The sequence below is a fragment of the Castor canadensis genome, chromosome 16, assembly GCF_047511655.1.
Source record: "Castor canadensis chromosome 16, mCasCan1.hap1v2, whole genome shotgun sequence".
In the NCBI taxonomy this organism is placed as follows: domain Eukaryota; kingdom Metazoa; phylum Chordata; class Mammalia; order Rodentia; family Castoridae; genus Castor; species Castor canadensis.
This window is the reverse complement of record NC_133401.1, coordinates 8,726,212-8,747,913: the sequence shown is the minus strand read 5'-3', so window position 1 is coordinate 8,747,913 and position 21,702 is coordinate 8,726,212. Positions and strand designations below refer to the sequence as shown.

The following is a 21,702-nucleotide window of genomic DNA, read 5'->3' as shown; positions in this document are numbered from 1 at the left end:
TATAGAGGATAACCATGCTGACTTTCTGAGTGCAGAAAAGCTTGTGCCTATAATATGAACCATTTCAGCATTTTTGTAGCTTTGCCATTTGTCATCTGTGTTTTATTACCAAGTACTTTGAACTGTGTACTTCAGATGATGGATTTTTAACTTTGTAATCAGGATATTGTGAAGATTAAATTAACTCAGAAAAAGATCTTTTGGAATAGCTAGTACCAAATAAAAACTTTTCAGTAAATATTAGGTATCATCCTTATAATTATCTTCTTTACTACTATTTTTGGAACATTCATACAAGATTTAACCCTGTGCAAATTTTATTATTATAATGAACTCTACTATCAGAACTTGTCCAATGTCAAATATATTATAATTTGTTTTGAAATTAAAATTGTTAGAATTTTAATTTTTAAAATTGTAACAACTATGAGAAAATATTTATTTAAACTTATTTAAGTTGAACTAGAAATTTCACTGTGGAAAGGTATTATAATGATTAAATAATTTTTTTAGAGTAAAGGTGACATGAGAAGTGACATCTATAGCAGATTTCCAAAAGCATTTTGCACTTGCTTAAAATAACTCAGGACAATTGGATACTAACAACTGATGAAATTAGGAAAACCTTTGCAATTCATAATTACCACCATATATAAATAACTCTTAGGTTAGGTGAAAAATGGAATTTGAAATGACAACCTATTTCAATATGAGTTGTAAATAATAAAACCTGCAGTTGGCTTATTTGGATAAATATAGAAAACATTCAAGCAGAAGAGCAATGAATCCAGAGTCAACACCAGAATGCATTATGTAAAACTAATTTATTGATTTATTTAAAAGTGTTACATAAAAAAATTAATGAGCTGGATTTGTCAAACAAGCTGTTATATAGGCTAGATTTCACCAGGTATGACTAATACAAAAAAAGTGCAACAATTCAAATAGGAAAGCAGAAATTTTTCAGGCAGTAAATTTTAATATTACAAATAATTTGTTCGGTATTATTTGAACTAAATTTGAAAGATCTGCAGTACACATTTTATAAAATTACTTAAAAATTTTTAATTGATTCATCAACCTGTACAAAGTTTGAATAAGAGTCATGCCCTCATCAAAAAAATAGAAAAATTTCTAAATTACCTTTTAAAAATATGGGGTAGTATTTACCAAGGAAATTATGAAGGAACAGATTAGCACCATAAAAAGTTTGTCGATTCTTTCTACAAGGCTAAATAACCTTTGCCAAGAAAAATAGGCAAGGATGGCATCTCAAGCTTTCTGTGACATGCTGGTACCTTTTATGAAGGTTACTAAAATGACCACTAATCAATTAAAATTGGAAGGCAAGTGAATACAGAAAATGAATGCAGAATTTGCAGGTTAAAAGGAAATTACAAAGGATGGGAGACATAAAGTCGATTAGTATCTCCAAAAAGTGAATATTGATTGTTATAGTTAAAAGGCTATTTTTCTTATTCAAATAAAATGCTATGTGTTTACAAGCCACATATCAGGAAATAAAGTGAAAAAAGTGTTGAAATTAAAGAGTAGAGAAGAGGGATGCTGTTGTGGTTTGATTATGAAGTACTCCCCCAAGAAGGCTGGTGTATGTTGCTTAGTCACCAGCTGGTGGCACTGTTTAGATCATGAGCACACTGAATTTATCAATGGGTTAAACCGTTGATTAGTTCATAGCTGAATGGGCATGGGGGGGGGCTGCTTACAGGAAGTAGGTCACTGGGAGTGTACCTTCTGGGTATATCTTGTCCTCAGGCCCTTCCTGTGCTTCCTCTTCTGTGATGTTTCTGCCTTGCCACAGGCCCAAAAGCAATGGAGCCAGCTGACTATGGATTGAAGCCCGTGAAACTGAGGCAAAATAAATCATTCTTCCATTTAAGTTAATTTATCTCAGGTATTCTATCACAACCACAGAAAGCTAATTAACACAATAATGAAACATTAGCCAAAGAACTCTCTCAAGGAAAGATTTTAAGAACAAAGAAAAACAAAACAAAAATTTACTGAAAAAAAGATTTAATTCATTAGGAGGATCTGAATGTGTATTTGTATCTAACTTAACATGGCCTCCATAGATAAAAAGAAAAAGTTACTAGAACTGCAAAGATTATACATTTGTATAATCAGAGTTGGATTTTAACATACTTCTCGCAGGGAGAAAAAAATCAGAGACTAGAACATTTGAATAGTACTTTAAAATTTAAAAATCTGAGCACTGGGGCTGGTGGAATGGCTTAAGTGGTAGAGTGCCTCCCTGACAAGCGTGAGGTCCTGAGTTCAAACCCCAGTACTGCCAAAATAATATGAGGACCAAAGGCGTGGCTCATGATAGAGTGCTAAGTATAGGCCTGAGTTCAAACCCCAGTACTGCCAAAAAAATTAAAAATCTGACATAGTGGACATTTCTAGACTATTCCAATTTACAAAACACTCTTATGTAAGATGATTTATCTTCTCTTGAAGTCTGAGCAAACGTCAAATGATTGAAATTATATAAAGTATCTTTTCCTATATGACTACAAGTCTCTCTACATGTTTGGAAATATAAATGACTTCTGAATAACCAATGATTAAAAGAAAACATCATAATACAAATGATCTTTTAAAGTAAAAACTTTGCAGGAAGCTGAAATCAGTGAGAAAATCATCTATCTCAAGCTAGGGAGTTTTAAAATACAAGCTTTGCAGAAAAAAATACGTAAGAAGCAAACATTGAGAAGCAAAATTTTATATAATCTTTGAGTGAAACGAACGTTTGATAGATACCAGGGTAATCTTTAGCTAACAAGAAGTAACAAAATTTTACAAGTTCTTGGACACTGTTATTCCTCTGAGGGCATCCCAGTATAGAAAATGAGATTCCTGAAAGAGAAAGCGTAGAACAGAACAGCACTGGGGAGAAGGGCAGAACCTCATCGGTGTTCTGTCTGTGTGATGTTGTCATGTGGTCTGCACCACACTTAATCGAGTCACTCCCTTATTGAGGTACATAAATGTTTTGTAGGCTTCGAAATAAAAATGAGTTGACTACCCTGATGTATGTTACGTGGAATCTATATGCAGGTATACATTAAACATACATCCCTGAGCTGGGTGTTTTTGCTGGATTAGTGCATATGTGCATTCTCAAAAAGGCCAAATTTCCTTTGTTTAGTTTTATTGTTTTACATTCTCTTCTATAGTGTAGTAGAGTGCCTGTTTTTCCCATAGCTTTGCCAAAATTGTTTGTTTAGAACTGCATTTTGCCGTTCTGTTAAATGGAATATGTTTTTATACTTTCAACATTCATTTTAAACTTTTTGTAATTTACTTTTTTTCTACTACATGTTTTCCTATTTTAAAATGCTTCTCATATTTTCTGTGAAAGGTCTTTTTTGTTTTTTAGACAAGGTTTTGCTATATAGCCCAGGATGGTGTCAAACTCAGGATCCTCCTGCCTCAACCTCCCAAGTGCTGGAATTACAGGCATGCATCACCAGGGCCAGCTGTGAAATGTCTTTTAATGTCATTTTCTGCTGAGTGATTGGTATTTTTCTACTTTTTAAATAAGGCTTCTAAATATGAGGAATATTAACTTCCCCCTAAGATTTTGGTTTATCTTCTTTTGCTTTGTGTGTGCGCGCACACACGTGTATGTGTATGTGTGTGTATGTGTGTTTGCTATTTAGAAATTTGCTCTTGTGTTATAATCAGTTTGTGCTTACATAGCACGTTTTGCTCTTATGTTTTATAATTCATCCTTCCCACTCTGATACATTTTTTAAAACCCCATTCCCTCTTTAAAAAAAAAATAGTCTCATTATGTAGCCTTGAACTTGTAAACCATCTGCCTCAACCTCCTGAGAGTGGGATTACAGGCATGTATCACCATGCCCAGCTAATCTCTCTCTTTTATGGTTATTTTAAAACTTAAATATTGATTAATTAGAGTTTTGGGTGTGAACTGAGTTAGGCAAGGATGCAATGTTATTTTTCATGGATGGCTCCTGAGTTGTCTCAGCACCTTAGACTTACTTAACCATCTTTGTCCTGTATGTGTTTAGATCTGTTTCTCTGTCTTTCTCTCTCTGTCTCTCTCCTGTTTCTCTCTCAGTCTAGGGCTTGAGCTTGCTAGGCAAGCTCTCTGCCACTCGAGCCACATCTTCAGCCTTAGATCTGTGGTTTTGTTCTGTTGATATGCCAGTCTTTTCCTGCATTGTAATCTTTTTTTAAGATATAGGCTTGCAAAATGTTTTGATTCCTGGTAAATCCAGGCCCCACTCCCCGAATTACCTTAATTTTGTAGGATGTTCCTGGTTACTTTTGCTTATCCACTGTTCCATGACTTTTGATTCTAAAATACTCCATCTGGAATATTTTTTAGTTTCAAATTAAAAACAGAAAGGAGTACACATTAATTTAATGTTGAATTTAAATTTAATGTTAAATTTAATTAATTTATGTTGAAATGTTTAAAACTCTGGGTATAATCCAAGTTTCCTATGTTCGTGTTTCCTTGCAATTGTTAGGTAATTTCTGGGTATTTGATACTTGGTCTCAGTGTTACTGAGGAGAATATTTTTTTACTAAAGGGAATCAACCACTGGTTGCACATTAACAGGCTTTTAATTTTTTTTGTTTATCATAATTTAATATATGTCAGCCAAACAAAGTATTTGTACCTTTATTCAATTAAAGTAAAACAGATCTGGCTGGTATATTATATAACATTCACTGTATGCACATGATTTAAGCAATGCCAGGTAATTCTAGGCATGCTGACTTCTCGACTATTAGGAAAACAGGAATGGTGACAGTGATCCCACTGACTTCTCGGCTATTAGGAAAACAGGAATGGTGACAGTGATCCCCATCACCTTGAGTGCCTGTGTTTCCATAGTATAGTCAGAGGGACAGCTACAAGCAAGGACATGTATAACCAGTAAACCTTTGTGGGAGAGGGAGAGTAAAGTGACAATCTAGCATAATTAACAATCTCCTTCCTAAATGTAACACAAATTTACAGTTAAATTTTTTAAAAAGTTCTTCCATCACGTCAGTGACACAAAACTTCTGTTGAAAGCAGTACCATCACTTTTTTTGGGGAGGGCGTGAGGGAGTAGATAGGGAATGTTCTTAAAATTGGTATTAATTATTCTCAATAACGACCACAAAAGAACTGCTTGGTACTTTTTTTAAAAATTGACCTCATAGTTTTATTTTCATCGTAACAAAACAAAAGTTGGAGCTTAGAACTGGATCACTTGCCGCTTTCTCTTCTTCTCTCCTCCCAGTTCAAAATGCTTGCATCTCTTACAGCCAGTGTTCTCTTAGATCTGCAGTTGGGCTCAATACAGTCAGCACAGTTTTCTTTGTAGTTTTAGATTTTTCTGGAATATAAGCTTGGTCTGCTTACCATAGCCACTGTGCTTCCTGTCCTAACACTGGTTCCCCTGGGCACATAGAGAATCCTTGCCCTTCTTGTCCTGTGTCACCTTGTGAGATTGGTGCTTTGCTACAGTTTTTACAGAAAGTCTCGTGAGTTTTAGGAACGTTAACTTCTTTGCTCCCATCCCTTCGGTTCCTCACCCCAGAACTGGGATCCTTCAGGGTCCCTCCAGCCAATATTTCTTTGGTACATTGGGGCCACACAAGGGCCTGTCCCCATTCTAGGAAAGTACCATTGAAGTGAGGGGGGCAACAATTAAGCTGGATGTTACCTCAATCCAAGTCCTTCTGTGTCATGGTACTTTTTTGAAGTCTCAGTACCTATTCGATTCATTGTAATAATCTGTAACAGGACTGTGGTACTGGGCTGCCTGTTCCTTCATGACAACAAAGTACTTCTCAACATACGCTAAACTCCCTCCAGAAACGTACAAGGGGACCCCAGCTGTGGAAGGGAGGTGCACTTTTTCTGTCAATGATGGTGATGGCAGATGCCTTCTTGTACTGTGTGGAGAAGGGGGTTGACCAAGTAGAATGTAAAGGGGGAAGAACTGTTTGAAAAGAAGGCATTGCCATAGTCACTCTTTTTGCCCAAAGGGGGAGGGTGACGATGTTGTGGTGAGCTTGAGGAAACATCAGGTCACCTATTCTCTAGGTGGTAATAAGGGAGGGATTTCAGGGAGGTTTGAGACAGAGGTCTGTTCTGGTATTGAATATCATGGTGAATAGGCTTTCAATGTGGGTTATCTAGGAGGAATGACTATGGGGCAGTCCAAGTGCTTACACTAATCTTAGATGGTGAAGATTCCTCTGGGGCAGATTTTGGTTGTCTCCATGGAGAAATGGGAGGAGGGACAGGCACTTAATCAGTGCCTTTGCTTACAGATGATACTGAAGCAAACCTTGGGCCGTGAGGCAGTATAACTTGGATAAAGACCCAAGTGAATGCTTGAGTGAAAAAGGGCTTGAATGATCAGAATCGTGCATGCTGCAAACATCTGTAATACTGGAAGCACCAGAAGCAGGAGGTGTTCGTGACGTTCCTGGAGAATTTGGTGCAGATGCTGTATTCTGTGTTTCACTTTAAGGGATCCTACTATAGCTAATTTTGCTTGGCAGAGGTGTGGGATGCCTCATGGTACCCAGTCTTGGGTTTGATGGACAAACACCAGGAGATTTTAGGGGATAGCTGTATTTCTTTTGACATCTTGGGAAAGGCTTAGGATTTCTTGGTTTTATTTCTAGGGATTTGTTGAAAAGATAATCTGTAAATTCTTTCTCCATGCCATTTCCCATTAGGCTCAAGTTTTCAAAGGACCTTTGGATATCTACTTCTACTCATAAACAATAAGGCTTCTTTTGGTACTACTGGATATCTCCTGTTATTTCTGCTACTTTCCTTCTTTTCCTAATGTTTATAAGCTCTTTTCCATGTCTTTTTTGGATCTCAGGGTTGCCTTCTGATTTCAAGATATTAGTGAGATGAATTTCAAAGAAAGGTGGATTTCTTTAAAATCCATGGTGGATTAATAGACCTGAGTTTTACCAAATATTTCTTATAATGATATTCACTCATTTTTTTCATTAAAATTTTCTTTTGTTGATTTGGTATTTGCTCAGATGTGTGCTCTAGTCTGTAAACAAGTGAGAATTCGTAGCACTAACAACTTCAAGGACACTGTTGAGGTTGTTCAACTCTTGAAATACTTGCAGAATCTCAATTATTCACCTCGCCACAGCTACTGTTTGTTCTAACTTTTCAGTATCTACATTTTTCAAACCACAGAGTGAAATTAGTGGTGTGTCAAATCATTTTCAGTAGACTAGGACTATTAATTTGTCTTCTTTTGTCCACACAAAAAGTTCTTCAATGTAACATTCTCTCCAGAGTCAGGCTCTGCAAATCTGTACCCATCAGCACTACGCAGTGTCATCTGCTCCTCCTCCTTACTGCAGCATCGTCACACCAAGCAACCTTTCCATTGTATTTTGGTACTGAAAAGATATCAACACTGCCATCCAATTGTTTTTCTCTTCAGTTGACTTGGCAGAAAATATGATACTATTTTCATCTTTTAGCATGCTTGTTCATTGGTGTTACCTTTATTTTCTTATTTATTTTTGATGGGACTGGTATTTGAACTCAGGGCTTCACACTTGCTAGGTAGGGACTTTACCACTTGAGCCACTCCACCAGCCCTTCCTTGTGTATGTGTGTGTTGAGTATGTTTGAGATGCAGACTCACTTTGCACCCAGCAAAGACAAATATTTTGAGTCGCCAGCACTTCTTCCCCAATGAAGCAGTATCACGAGAACTATTTACTTTGAAAATCCATACAGTTTTTTCTGTTATGTAGCAGGATTTTCATAAATGGTCTTCAGTCTTATGACACTAGAAATTTAACTGTTCACCATAATTCTTGTAAACTCACAATAAAATATACTTCCTATTGATGTCTTTCTGTAATCAGCTTATATAGGATCTAAGCAGCAGCGGTCAGCACCACTCAAGAAGATAATATGGATAATTTAATGTACATTTATATATGTATTTGTCCAAAATAGTTGCTCCTGGGCTGGGGGCATGTCTCAGGGGGTACACCTGACTGGCAAGGGCCTTGGTGAAAGAATGGCAATTCTGCCCTATGGTTTGCAGTCCAGTGAGTAGTGTCACCCAAAGTCACTTTCTTCTTGATTTCCTTGCACTGTCATGAGGGCAACACTAGAGGAAGGAGTGATTAGACACAGAGCTATCTACTTTGACCTGTTTTTATACCTTTCTATAATTTAAAAATGAGCTTGCAAGCCAAGTTTCTCTGAGTTCTTGTGCTTGGAAAGATATTTCAGGATGGGTACAGCTTCCTGTATACCTGAGGATCCCAAGCAACTGTGCACATTTTAACAGAACCCAAGGAAAACTCACACAAGGTGCCCCAGTCAACCACAGATACACAGGGATTACCAGGTCAGGGGAAGAACTGGGGACCAGGTTTTGGGTACAAGCTCCACCCATCCTCAAACACACCATGTATGCATCTGTGCACACACAGGCAGTTTCTCTTCTACAGGCTCTGCTCCAAATGCTGAAGTCCCTCTGGAAGCAAAGCAGCCAGGAGGCATGCAGGCCATCTCATTTTTGGTGGTCCAGAAAAAACTCCAGGGACACTCACAGACCTATACTCCACTCAGGCCCTAGGCGGGGATGCCAGGGCAACGCTGGCTCCACAGCCAGACTCTCTGTACTGTGAACATTTCTATGATCTCCGGCTTCTTTCACATCCTCAGATCTCAGGCCCGCATTCTCCACAAGGGAGCAAGGCGCCATGTTCTGTGCCCACTGGCAGGGAGGGCTCCTGTCCACCAAATCTTTGGGAACAGGTTGCTTAGCAATCCTGGCAGCTATTGTGATACGTTTTCTAGCCAGTGACCCACTCACAAATTCCAGGAAGCCGAGGGAAGGGAGGGCTCCTCCTCCATTTAGTATGAAAGTCGTCAGACCTCCCACCACAAAGCTTCCTGACCGCGCTCATGATGTGACACGTTCCCGCTCTGCACCTTTGTAGATCTCAGATCAGCGCATGGTGGTGGGGGATGGGATCAGTTGGGGACAAAAATGAAATCCATTGAACAAAATGCCATAAAGAGCTCAGAGTTGCAAAGTGCTGGTATCAACTGAAAATTCTTTGGTATTGTGACCAGTATATCCCTCCATGAGGGCACAGAGCAAAGGAGGTGGGACTCTGGGGGAAGTGGTGGCACACACTCCAGATTATAGGTGGGGTGAGGAGGAGAGGTGGCACTGGCTGTCCCTTCTACTCCCTTTTGGTTGATGTCAAAATACTCTGGCTCTCAGGTCCCTGTTTTAACGACAACAGTGCATTCTGTGATCAGAAGACTTCCAAATTCTTTGTGTCCTATGGAAGAATCCATAGCGGGACACGTGGGGGTAAATGGAGTTTATGAAAAGTTAGGGGAGGGAAATGCGAAAGGGAGCATGATGGGGTCAGGTGCTTTTAAAACTTATGCTAACATAGGGGAAGGGAAGAACCAGGTGATTCTCATCTAATAATGACTAGCGTGGGACATGGGTGGTTCCCTGGCCCAGGTGAGGACAGTCCAAGCCATCCTTGAGCCAGCCACAGTCAATCTGAAATGTAATATTAAGTCATATTTTCTGAGTCCCAAATTTTACCTAACTCTAGCCTGCCTCACCTGGCCCTAGCCTTGGAGGAACTGGCCATGAAGAGCCTCCCTACCTGAATGGGTACTCCTTCTTTATGGGCAATCAACTTCCCACAGGCCTACCTGGGGCCAGGGCTTTGTTCTAAGCTGTAGCATTCCCCAGGGTGCCCTAGCTCTAGAGGTCAGGGATGGTCAACAGAATGCAGGGAACAAAGGGCTACCCTCCCTCTGCCTGCCCTTGTTACTTCAGAGAAGACCAGAGTGGCTTGGCCTGGATTCTTGAGACAAAGGCCTCTAATTTCCTGTTAGAGCTTTCTCCTAACCTCCATTTGTATTTCTCCCACACTTGTGCGCTTACATCATGGCAATCTGGCCTCAGTCTACCTGAACACTGAATTCCAGAAAAGGTAGTACCAAATTCCTACCGTCTCCTAAAAGCCACTGCAGGTGTTTTCTGGTTTCACAAGGACATTTTCCTTGTTCACTTTCTTCATGCTACAACTGCCCAGTGGAGCTGTCAGCTCTTGGTGCCAGGTAAATGGGGGGGCCTGCACTGAGGGGTTTCCTGATGGAAAACCCTGCCCTCCATCCATCCCTTTCCTGCCTGCTGGCATTGTGGTGTTCATTTGGCAAATATTCCTGGGTCTTCTGCCTTGACAAAAACTTGCTTTCCTCCTCCTGGGGTGTAAAGTTCTAGTCAGACAGTTTTTTTTTTTCCTGGAGGAAAAAAATGAGTTCTAAATGACAGCACTTGCCAGGTAGCCTTGATCGGGCCAGTCCTGAACTAGAAAACAGGGTCAGGTGAAAAGACAGTAAGGAGACATGTCAGGGAAAGGAATAGGAAACATTTTATGACTAAAAAAAGAACAAAATGTATTTCCTAGACATTAAAATACCTGAGTAGTTACCTGCTTAATTATACATGCCTCTCACTTACCTGACCCAACTGTCCTCTACTTAAATCTCAAGCTCATGTCGGTACTAGAAGGTGGCTTGAAATGCTTACTCTCTTCTCTCCAGTAGCTGGTACCATTAGAAATCTCCTTTCTCTGATCTTCACTACTACTGGACTGTTGTGTTAGGGTAGGTGACCTACTGGAACCACCAGAATTGGCCCTCTCGCCTAGGACTCTGGTTACAAAACAAAAAACTGACACCAGTTTAAGAAAAAAAGGTAATTAATAGAACTCTGATTACTTAAAAAACTTCTTAGAGAACACAAAAATTAAGCCAACTCCAGAAATATGGGAATAGGTAAAAAAAAGTATCATGTTTCCTTTCACCAATGTTGAACCTTTTTATTTAACTATATTTCTAAACTGCAAAAATAATTTCATTTCCACACTGAAAAATAGTTATATACATTTAGTAGTATAGGACATTTCTGGACGTGTGTTTCAAAGTAGACAGGATACAGCAGTGTTTATAGAATGTCACAGTATGTATGGCAAATATACATGTATGGGTTTTGATTGTAAATATATCTTTAAATGGATCTCTAAGAATCTAGAAATTGTGTAGTTCTCTGGGGGAAAGGATATAGATGGCCAGGGGGAGAGGAAGTAGATTATACATTTGACTACAAACATTTTTATATTTTTTGAATTTTGAATCACATACCTCTGATGTAAGATAAACTCTTGGCTTTTTCTTCAAAAATTCCTACTTACTCACTGCAGTAGGAATTTCCTTATTATACTTAATTTTATCTGTGCCACAAATTTATATGAGCAACTTTTGGTAGTTACCTCAATGAACTATAGCAAATATTTTCTGCTGTATCTTTATATTATCTTGGCCTCCAAGACAAAAACCTCTCCCTTTCCCTTAGTCCTCAGACCCCATTGCTAAAATTTGTTCTCTGTTTCTTTATTTACCTTGAGTTTCGTTTGCTTGTTTTCAAGTCAGGGTCTCGCTATGTAGCTCAGGCTGGCCTAAACTTGTGATTCAACTTGCCTCAGTCTCCCAAGTGCTGGGATTACAAGTGCACACCACCATATTATTTACTCAGAGATTTAAGTCTTGAATTTGTTTTTTAACATTGAAAAATAATTTCTTCTGCTTCCTTTGAGATAGCAGGATAGTGTAATTAATTTATATTTTAATGTAAAAACTTATAAGCATACTTCTTTTTTATGAGTTTTAAAATGTAAAAAAATATATTAAGAAATTTCTATATCCTGTATGATTCAAATGATGACAAGCTTTTTACATATTTGCTGTAGCTCTCTCATTGCATTAAATTATCAGGTTTTGTAACATTGGCCAGGCTAATTTATAAATCTAGGTTTCAAGCAATCCTCCTGCCTCAGCCTCCCTAGTAGTTGGGATTACAGGCATGTACCACTGTACCAGGCAGTGGCTGCTATTATTTCTTCTTCCTCTCTTCCTCCTTCTCCTGCTTCTCCTCCTCCTCCTTCTCCTTCCCCTTCCCCTTCTTCTTCTTCTTCTGGAGGCTGGGGACGAAAACAAGGGTCATGTGCATGCTCAGCACATATTCTACCACTGAGCCACATCCCTCCTTAAAACAGGTGTCTCTAAGAAACCTCTTTATCCTTTCTACAAGCTGTCATCATTTCTTACATGAACTCCTTCAGAAGTCTCCTTAGTCTTCTTCCAAATTCCACTCTGCATATTCAATATATTCTGCACATTTAAATAATAAGAAATACTGATTTTTTTAAATATGACAGTTTACTACTATTTAACTGTAAAATCCTCCATCTGACCTGTGTAAATGAAAAAACGTGATCCCTCCCTGTTTCTTCAGCCTTATTTCAGGATACCATCTTGCTTTCCAAACTTACCTTGCTTTTCCACAATGAGCTTGCAACATGTTTTCATGCCATAACGTAAGGAATAGTATAGTGACCAGGACCTATCAAAAGGGCACAATATCTAGTTTACAGGGGCTCCACACCAAAATCTTGGATAACCCCAGTATCAAAATGAAAGAAATGAACTATACCTCACTGAATAATTAAAAATCCATGCACACATAATGAGATTGAAGAAATGAGTAAGAAAGGAAAACTCTTAAAGTAGAATGCCAACTAATAAATTGAAGAAGAAAAATAATTAGAAAATCACAGTGTCCCAACCATCACAGTCAAGACCATAAGTAAGTGCCCAAGCTAGTGGGGAAAAGTTTGATGAGGAACAGGACATTTATATGGTTTCAAGATATTTTCCCACAAAACAATAACTATAAAGGAGAACTCGGTCATCGTACAGGAGGTAGGCCTGGACAGCAGCGCCTACATTAGCCACTTCCTAATGTGATGTCCTAAAAAGGAAAACACACTGTGTACCTCATATACTTGCAAAGCACCCAGAACGTGTGAATCCAATTGTAAGGAAACATTAGACAAACACAAATTGAAGGATATTTTACAAGGTAACTGGTCAGTATTTTTCAATAATATCAATGTCATGAAAGATGTCATGAATACAAGTACTCTCGTGTGGAGCATTAAAATATATAGACAAATATGGGGCTACAGGCATGCTCAAGTGGTAGTCTGCCTGCCTAGCAAGTGTGAAGGCCTGAGTTCAAACCCCAGTGCCTCCTGACAACAACAAATACATCCATACTAAATACACACACACACACATCCAAACGTTGACAGTATGATAGGAAAATATGAACACTGGAGAATGCTTTGGTTGAAAGCTTGAACATAAACTGGTTGCTCACTCTTTACCTTTCCTCTCTTACATATATAATATACTAAGTGGGGAGTGGTGGTGGGGAGTTGATCTCTGGCTAGATTGATATGTGAAGATGTAAACCAGCACAAAAAAAGACAGGACAAAGACAAAGGCAGATCAGATGAAAAATCACACTGAAGAGGACAGAAGTTCTCTCTGAGCTCTTTCCTCATCCAGGTCCCATGCATTAATAGCAAAGGAGACTGGTGCTGTTCTCTATGGAGAAACCAAAGAACGGGAACAGATCTTGAGCAGTCTTCCAGGGAAAGGACTAGCTCTGAAGCTGAGAAGTTTGCTCCATGAATAGAGATAAGGATTACCACACATTTCAGGTAAAGTATCCAATATAAAAGGAAGAGAACAGCATGCCATGGTGGCTCACACCTGTAATCCCAGCACGTGGAAGGCTGAGTCAGGAGGATCCTCCTGACAAGTTCTTCAAGGCCAGGCTGGGCTACATAGTGAGACCCTATCTCAAAAAAATAAAAGCTGGGCCTGGTGGCTCATAACTATAGTCTGAGCTACTCAGGAGGCAGAAATTGGGAGGATGGAGGCCAGCCAAGGCCAGCCTAGACAAAAAGTTCTTGAAACCCTATCTCAACCAATAAAAGCTGACTATGGTGGCTCACACCTATCATCCTACTTATGTGGGAAGCCTAAATAGGAGAATCATGGTACAAGGTCAGCCTAGGCATAAAACCAGACCATATTTAAAAAAATAACTAAAGCAAAAAGGGATATGGGGCATGATTCAAGGTCCTGATTTTGAACCCCAGTACCGCAAAAAAAAAAAAATAGTGATGGTAGTGGAGAGAGAATAATTCAAACATTTTTATTTTTTTTAAATTCAAATATTTTTAAAGGAAGAATTTGATTTGAACACAAAAGATAAAAAGCCTTTTTTTTTTTTTGGCAGTACCAGGGTTTGAACTCAGAGCTTGTGCTTGCTAGGCAGGTATTCTAACACTAGAGCCATGGATGTCTACATCCGTAAATAAGAACAGAAAGCTATGAAGAAGTAAAAATTGAGTCCATAGCTGGGTGCCGGGGGCTCTCACCTGTAGTCCTAGCTACTCAGGAGGCAGAGGTGAGGAGGATCATGGTTTAAAATCAGACCAGGCAAATAGTTCAAGAGACCCTATCTTGAAAATACTTAACACCAAAACAGGGCTGGCAGAGTGGCTGGAGTGGTACAGTGCCTGCCTAGCAAGTGTAAGCCTGAGTTCAAGGCCCAGTTTCACCACTGAATCCATAGAAGCACTTGTGGAACTTAGAAATGATTGGATGAGATCAAATAAAATATGCAGTCATACAAATTTCCTTCTGTAAAAAGAGAAAATAGGAGAGAAAACAAATTTAGTGGTACAACTCATGAAGTGTTCTTCTTTTCTGCTGGTACTGGGGTTTCAACTTGGCTTTGTGCTTGCTAGGCAGGCACTCTACCACATGAGTCCCTTCATTAGCCATTTTTGTATTGGTTAATTTTGGGATAGGGTCTCACTTTATGCCATGGCTGGGCTGGATGGTCATGCTCCTATCTGTGCTCCCCCACTTAGCTGGGATGGCAGGCATGAACCACCATACCCACTCATTGGTCGAGATGAGGTATCTTGAACTTTATTGCTTGGGTCAGTCTTAAAACTGATCTTCCTGATCTCTGCCTCCTGAGTGGCTAGGATTACAGGCATGAGCCACCATGCCCAACCTTGAAATGTTCTTTCCCTAACTAAAACTTCCAGAAAACAGAACAAAATATCTGAAGTAGAGAAGACTGTGGGGTAAACAGAGAAAGAAAAATTAGTGGACCTGGACCTACAGACCCATGAACTGACATTCACCTTGCTAGCACAAACTCCTGGAAAACCATGAGGTGATGATGTCAAAAATTGAATCTAGGCAAAGTTTGAGGGTAGAATAAGAACATTTTCAGACATAAAAGAACTTAAAACTTATGTTTAACACATGCATCTTAAGGAACCTATTGGAAAAGGAACTTAAGTAATTATTAGCTGAATTTCAGAAAACACTGAAGGTAAGTTTCAGGACATCTGTACAGCCCAATTGGAACCACAGATAGACTAATTGGATGCTTGAATAACTGAAAACAGTCATCCATGAACATTTAGCACACCTGTTGAAGTACTTCTAAAAAGTATAACAGGCAACCTGTAGAAATTATTCTAAGGGGGACAGGGAGTATGAGGGAGAAAGATGGAGGGGGATGAATCTAATTCTGATACATTGTAAGCACATACATAATGTCACAATGAAGCCCCTCCATACAACTAATATATGCTAATAAAGTTAAAAAGTAGTAAGAAGTACAAAGAAAATCAATTGTATTCTTGATAAAAACTTAATAAATGTACATGGCTTTGAATAAAAATAATTTATATAACTACATTATGTCAACAACCAATAGTTGAGAGGTAAACATATTTGGTACTTGGAGGTGAAGAAGCAGAAAGAGAAAAGTGGAAGAATCTTTCTTTTCTCTTGCTTTAAGTGAAGTATTGATTAGTATACTAAACATTTTTATTTATTTATTTTTTGGTGGCACTGGGGTTTGAACTCAGGGTTTCATGCTTGCTAGGCAAGCACTCTTATGCTTGAGCCACTCTGCCAACAATATTTTTATTTGTCAAGGTACTTTTTACTACTAAGACTGATATTTGAACTAAAAATGTTCAAGGAAACTTTTCCTATGTAAGAATGCTTGAAGAAATTATTGAATATGTTCAAGATTTCATGTAGGATAGAGCAGGGAAAATGAAGCATGGGAAACAGGAGTTAGGATGTAGAGATAAGTATCATATTAATAAATAGCTGATCAAAACAGCACAGGTACTACTTTCTTTGCTTTAAGTTTCACACTAAACTGCAACATATTGTAAAAAAGCAACTCTTTCTCTATGACCTTGCCAACCAGTCCAAATGATTACCACACTCTGGGAACTGACCAAGGACATTGTAAAGAAAGGCACTTATCCTTGTGGGGGTGGGGTGGGGGAGGGCATTTAGTAAAATGACTCCTTTGATCATAAAAAAAGTATTTACTCAAGGATGGACACTTGTCTTAAAGGTGAAATCCATTCTTTGTTTAAAGGTATGCTGAGAGGACTGGAGGTGTGGCTTAAGAGGTAGAGCCCTGCTTTGCAAGTGTGAAGCCCTGAGTTCAAACCCCAGTTACACACAGACACACAGACACACACACACAAATATGCTCAGACATTTACATCATAATGAATCAAATTTAATTAACAAGCCAGCCTTGATATCTCTGGGCTCAACTGACAATGATTAAGTGTACAGGTGTCCAGAACAAAAGGGAACCCTCATCCTAAAGCGAATTTAAGCTAAACTCCCCAAACCACTTTTTCACCATAAATACCCTGCTGTTATAGCACTCCTGATATCTGTTATCAGATGGGCACGCAGCCATGTCTGGGGTGTGTACTCTCCTTTCTTTGCTTTAGTAATAAACTTTCTTGGTCTCTACCTTTCTCTACCTTGATGTGTCCTAAAATTCTTCCTTGCGACCACCTCAGAATTCTGTACAAAGGGCAAAGTGGAGGCCTCCTCCCTTTGGGAGACCTCCTTTCTGGAGCCTCACCAATTCCAGTAACGGGAACAGAGAGGGGGAAACAAAAACAAAAGCTCGTTCCCAGAAGAAAATAGTGCAAGTGCAATTTGGGATACAGTAAAATGCATTTCAGTTTTCTGATTTTTACACTCTAAAAATCCCAGCCACTGAAAACGCCAAGAATTCTCACGTCGTCTATCCTGCTTCACTCTTTTTTTTTCCTTCATTTGATTTGCCTAAGTGCCACAGCAGCACAGTCCCGAGGCCATTTAATGGCCAAATTCGGATGATACAAATCTCAACACTCAGTTTCATGGTGACCCTCCACACACGGTCCCCATGGAGAACAAGAACCAGAAGGCGGGCGTTATCAATACCGTCCCAGAAATGAGGACCTCGGGGCAGGTTCACGGATCAGTGTCTCAGGCCCTTCTCAGTGGGGACGCAAGTCGCATCCTCCGCCTGAGTGTCGGGCTTAATCACCCAACTTTCTCTTTTCCCTGTGTCCCACTGAAAGGATGGCACGCACTCAGGGAACAGTCAAGCATGAAAACATAAACCTGCCGGTTGTCATACCTGTGGCCATGGCCACGCCCACGCGGGACCCATGCAGCCGCTCTGCAAACCGCTGCAGGGCGCATGCGCCGCGCGCCTGCGCACTCAGGTCAGAAACCGACGTCCAGGAACCGCCGTGGGCGGAGCCTGGGAGCGGATCGCGCAGACAAGAGCCCAATGAAAAAAGGCAAGCCGTGCGGCACGTAACGGCTTTCTAGTTTGAGGTTTAGAGCCAGAAGGGAATAGGCTCGGATTAGCTTAACTAACACCAGACATTTCCGGAGTCACATCTGCAGACCTGAGGCACTGGGCATCCGTCCCCGGAGGGCGTGCTTGACTGCTGGGCCTCCCTGGGCCCTCTGAGACCTGGGTAGCAGGCAGACGAGGCTCCGCCCCCGCGCATGCGCGCTGCGGCCTCCATCAAAAGCAATCCTGGGGCGGCGGAATCCAGGGCTGGGCGCCGAGGACCGCGGGGTGAGCCAGGCTCGGGTGTGGCCGAATCCTTTTCGGGGTGGGGGAGGAGGAGGGATGTGGGCGGGGCTCGGTGACTATAAAGGTGGGGAGTCCGGTTTGTGGGCGCGGCCTGCTTGAGGCTCCGTGCTTTTCCGTCTCGCTTCAGCCTGGCTGTAAGAAGGCCCGAGAGGAAGCCGGAGGTGGGGAACCCCACAATGGAGGTCCCCTGCGAAACGCCGGGATCTAGATTCCGGGCAGGCCTCGGGGCGGGGGGTGCTGGGACAGTTCCGAACCAGACTTCGCGGTGGCCCCAGGGTGCGGGAAGCCCCCGGTGTCCCCGCCACAGCGCATCCATCTGGAGTCGCATCCGTGCTTGCAAGTGGGGGGCAGGCAGGCAAGCGGGCAGGTGGGTTCCGACCCAGTCACGAAAAATCCCGGGTGTCACGAGCCCACTCTGTTTCCCCAGCCCCGCAAGTCTCCAAGAAAGAGAAAGTGAGGTGAGTCGCTCTCGCTCCTCTTGTAGAAGCCAGGTTCCTCCCGTGAGAGTTTGTGCTGCTGCTTTGTTTCTAGGAAATGCATTTGGTTTTCAGGGCGCGGGATTCTTTGATTTCTTTCTCTTGAATAGGAAATTCCTCTTTCTAGTGTCCACTTCATGCACTTCTATAGTTAGCTGACCATTGCTGTATGTCCGGTTGCTCTCTGAGCAGTTTTTGCAAACTCCCGTCTACTGGAGGTTAAAGTGCATGCTTGTCTTTGGTTGTGATTTGTTAAGGTGTAGTGTAGGGTGTACTACACCGGTGTTAAGAGTGGGGATGTTTGCTTCTTTTTTTTTTTTAAACCAGGGAATCCGTGGGTGAAATTTTTGGTACCAGCTAGATGTGGTTTGAGGTTTGGAAGCATGAATTTGGTTTTGGGTGTATCTGTGGATGGACTGACAGAGGTGCAGTATAGTGATTAAGAATGCTGGACCAAATTAAGAGGATTTGAGACCTGACCAGTTAAGTGTGAGTTTGTGCTATATTTTGTGCCTCAGTTTCCTCATACGTAAAGCCAGAATTGTAACACTAAGGGCGATTTAGAATATTACATTAGTTCTATTTATAAAACTCTTAGACGAATGCGTGGCACATACTCTTTTAGTTAATAATAGCTATCGCTACTAAACGATAATGCTTAGCCACCTCTATCAGCTTTGTGTATTCTCAAGGACAATAAAAATGTGAAGTTAATTGTGATGGATGCGTGCAAGCAGGAAAATAAGCCGAGTGTTTCAGAACCAGGATTCATAACATGAAGCCTTTGGATTCTGTTTGTGGGCATTCAGGACAACCAATGTCTTAAGATTGTATTCAGAATTGTATATATTTGTAAATTTTTAACTTGGGAGGGGAGTGGGGCTGAAGTCCTATCATTTCATATGATCAAAGTGTATAAGTCCCAGCAAGATGGATTCTCACAGGGCTAGAATCAGACTGGAATAAGTGAGAGTGACTTTGGGGACATACTTTTACAAAATTCGTATCCAGCAATATGGATATGGCTAAGTCACACTCCATCCATGTCATGGAATGTTACACAATAAAAAGTATGTTTATATTTAGTCATAGGAGAAAAGTATATAATGTAATACTGAGAAGTATTTATGGCTGTGAACAAAAATCTTCAAGAAATTAAATTACATAGAATGTCGAATGCTATGATAAAGGATTATAGGATATTCCACAATATTTTATACTTAAATATTTAATAACAGCCTAATCATTGGAGCTCGAGGGGGGGTAAGTACAAATTATTGAGCAGTTGCTGTGAAGTAAGCATTTGTGTTCATCTGCTGTGCATCCTGTCTCTTAATCACTTCAGAAATGCTATGAACCAGGACTGTGATGCTTCACAGAACACAGAAAGGTCTCAGAGTGTTGATAAAAACCAAGATCCAGGAACTCATAGGGTTAATTTTTCTAGTTCCACTGATTTTCCTGTTATCACCACTTATGCAGGCCTATTCAGTCACATTTTTCTTAATTGCTATGCTCTCCTATCCTCCTCATTTTAAAACATTTTTTAATAGGAATAGCTTTTTTCTTCTATTTCTCTTGATGGTATTAGTGGCAGCTTGTGAGACATTTAGTAACTAAGGAAACTATAAAGAAGAAAATTAAAATTATCTGTGCTCTCAACCACCTGAAATAATCACTATTAATATTTCAGAACAAATTTTCCCAAAATACTTGCACAAACATATATGTTTTATGTATATGGTTTTATTTATAGAGAACAGGATCATGCCAATTGAAATTGAAAAAAAAATCTTAGTTCTTAGTTTAAAAGAGGAAAAGAAAAGAAACACAGTCAAATATTTCAAATACCTGTAACCCACATGGCAAAATTCAATGCTGTGTAAAACATACTAAATGTTCCTATCTCTGAAACCAGTGTGACAGTGGAGACAAAAGTTAGTCAAGGCATAGGAGCCAGAAAGCCTGCTTTACTGCCTGGGAGTTTTGAATATTCCTGCCTAGTACCTAATTTCTTGGATAATTTACAAAAATCTATAATATGAAATATTAAGTAATTACCAAATGCTAACTTTTATAAAAGAGCTAAAGAATAGAAAATAGCTATACACAAAGAAAACAACCTGTTTAAAAAACAATATATACTGTGCTTAGATTTTAAATCATTAAAGTGAAACAGATGTCAACAGATGTGACATTTCTTAAGATTTTAATTATGAGATTTGTAAGATTAACTTAGTTTAATATTAAACTCTCAGTTAACTTAGTTTAATATTAAACTAAATTGAAGTTGAAATCTGTATAAGAATTGTAGATGTCTGGAAGGTTTGTGAAACAACATGGGGATGAACCAATTGGGGTTATAGTACATAATAATCATGGGAAAGTGAAACACGTCCTGTCTGGGGGTTGGCACCAGTGGGAAGGGGGAGGATATAAGGAAAGGGTGTAGGAGGGTGAATGTAGTGGAAATATAGATACTTATGTATGAATGTGGAAAAATGAGCTGTTGAAACTTCTAAGAATGGGGGAGGGGAGATAAAGGAAAATGATGGAGGGGGTGAATTTTAACCAAGATATATTGTGAGCACTTTTGTAAGTGTCACAGTGTACTCCCAGGACAATAATACTTTTTTTTTCTTTTATTCATATATGCATACAATGTTTGGGTCATTTTTCCCCCCTTGTCCCCCCTACAACAATACTTAAAAAAAAATAAGAGGATCATAGGAATCTCCCTTTATAGGACTCATAAGAGCACTGAATATTTATTTACTTATTTATTTAGAAGCAGGGTCTCACTTTGTAGCCCAGAGTGGCCTAAAACTCACTATGTGAAGCCCAGTTTGGCCTCCAACTCACTATCCTCCTTCCTTAATCTCCCAAGTACTGAGATTACAGGTGTGTACCACTACACCTGCCTTTGGCTGCATTCTGAAGGATTGTTGTAGATTCTTAGCATATGAAATAGGCAGCTCTGCTGTTTTATACTGGAAACGTCATTCTTCACTGGGAGTTTGGGAAGTGAACTAATGATTATTTCCTAGAAAACTAAGCTTATGAAAAACAAAATTTGGTCTGGAGGAAGGCTGAAATGGTAGAGCACTTGCCTCGAAACCTTGAGTCCCTGAGTTTAAATCCCAGTACCACCAAAAAAAAAAAAAAAAGCCAGGCATGGTAGCTGACACCTGTAATCTTAACTGCTCCAGTGGCAGAGATCTGGATGGTAGTTTGAGGCCAGCCTGGGCAAAAAA

At 39.9% G+C, this 21,702-nt stretch overlaps 1 protein-coding gene and 1 pseudogene across 2 annotated transcripts in view; one reads left to right on the top strand and one right to left on the bottom strand.

Moving 5' to 3' along the window:
* Positions 1–6,298: 6,298 nt before the first annotated feature.
* LOC109673971 (uncharacterized) lies at positions 6,299–18,300 on the bottom strand (annotated as a pseudogene).
* Positions 17,603–21,702, top strand: part of LOC109673966 (uncharacterized) — a 17,662-nt gene continuing 13,562 nt past the window's right edge. The window contains exon 1 of one of the 2 annotated variants that reach the window (XM_020151096.2): positions 17,603–17,954. The gene's annotated coding sequence lies outside the window, so the exon portion shown is untranslated. Of the gene's footprint in view, positions 17,955–18,057; positions 18,431–21,702 lie in introns of those variants that run through there. The other variant, XM_074058360.1, reaches the window with a different exon arrangement.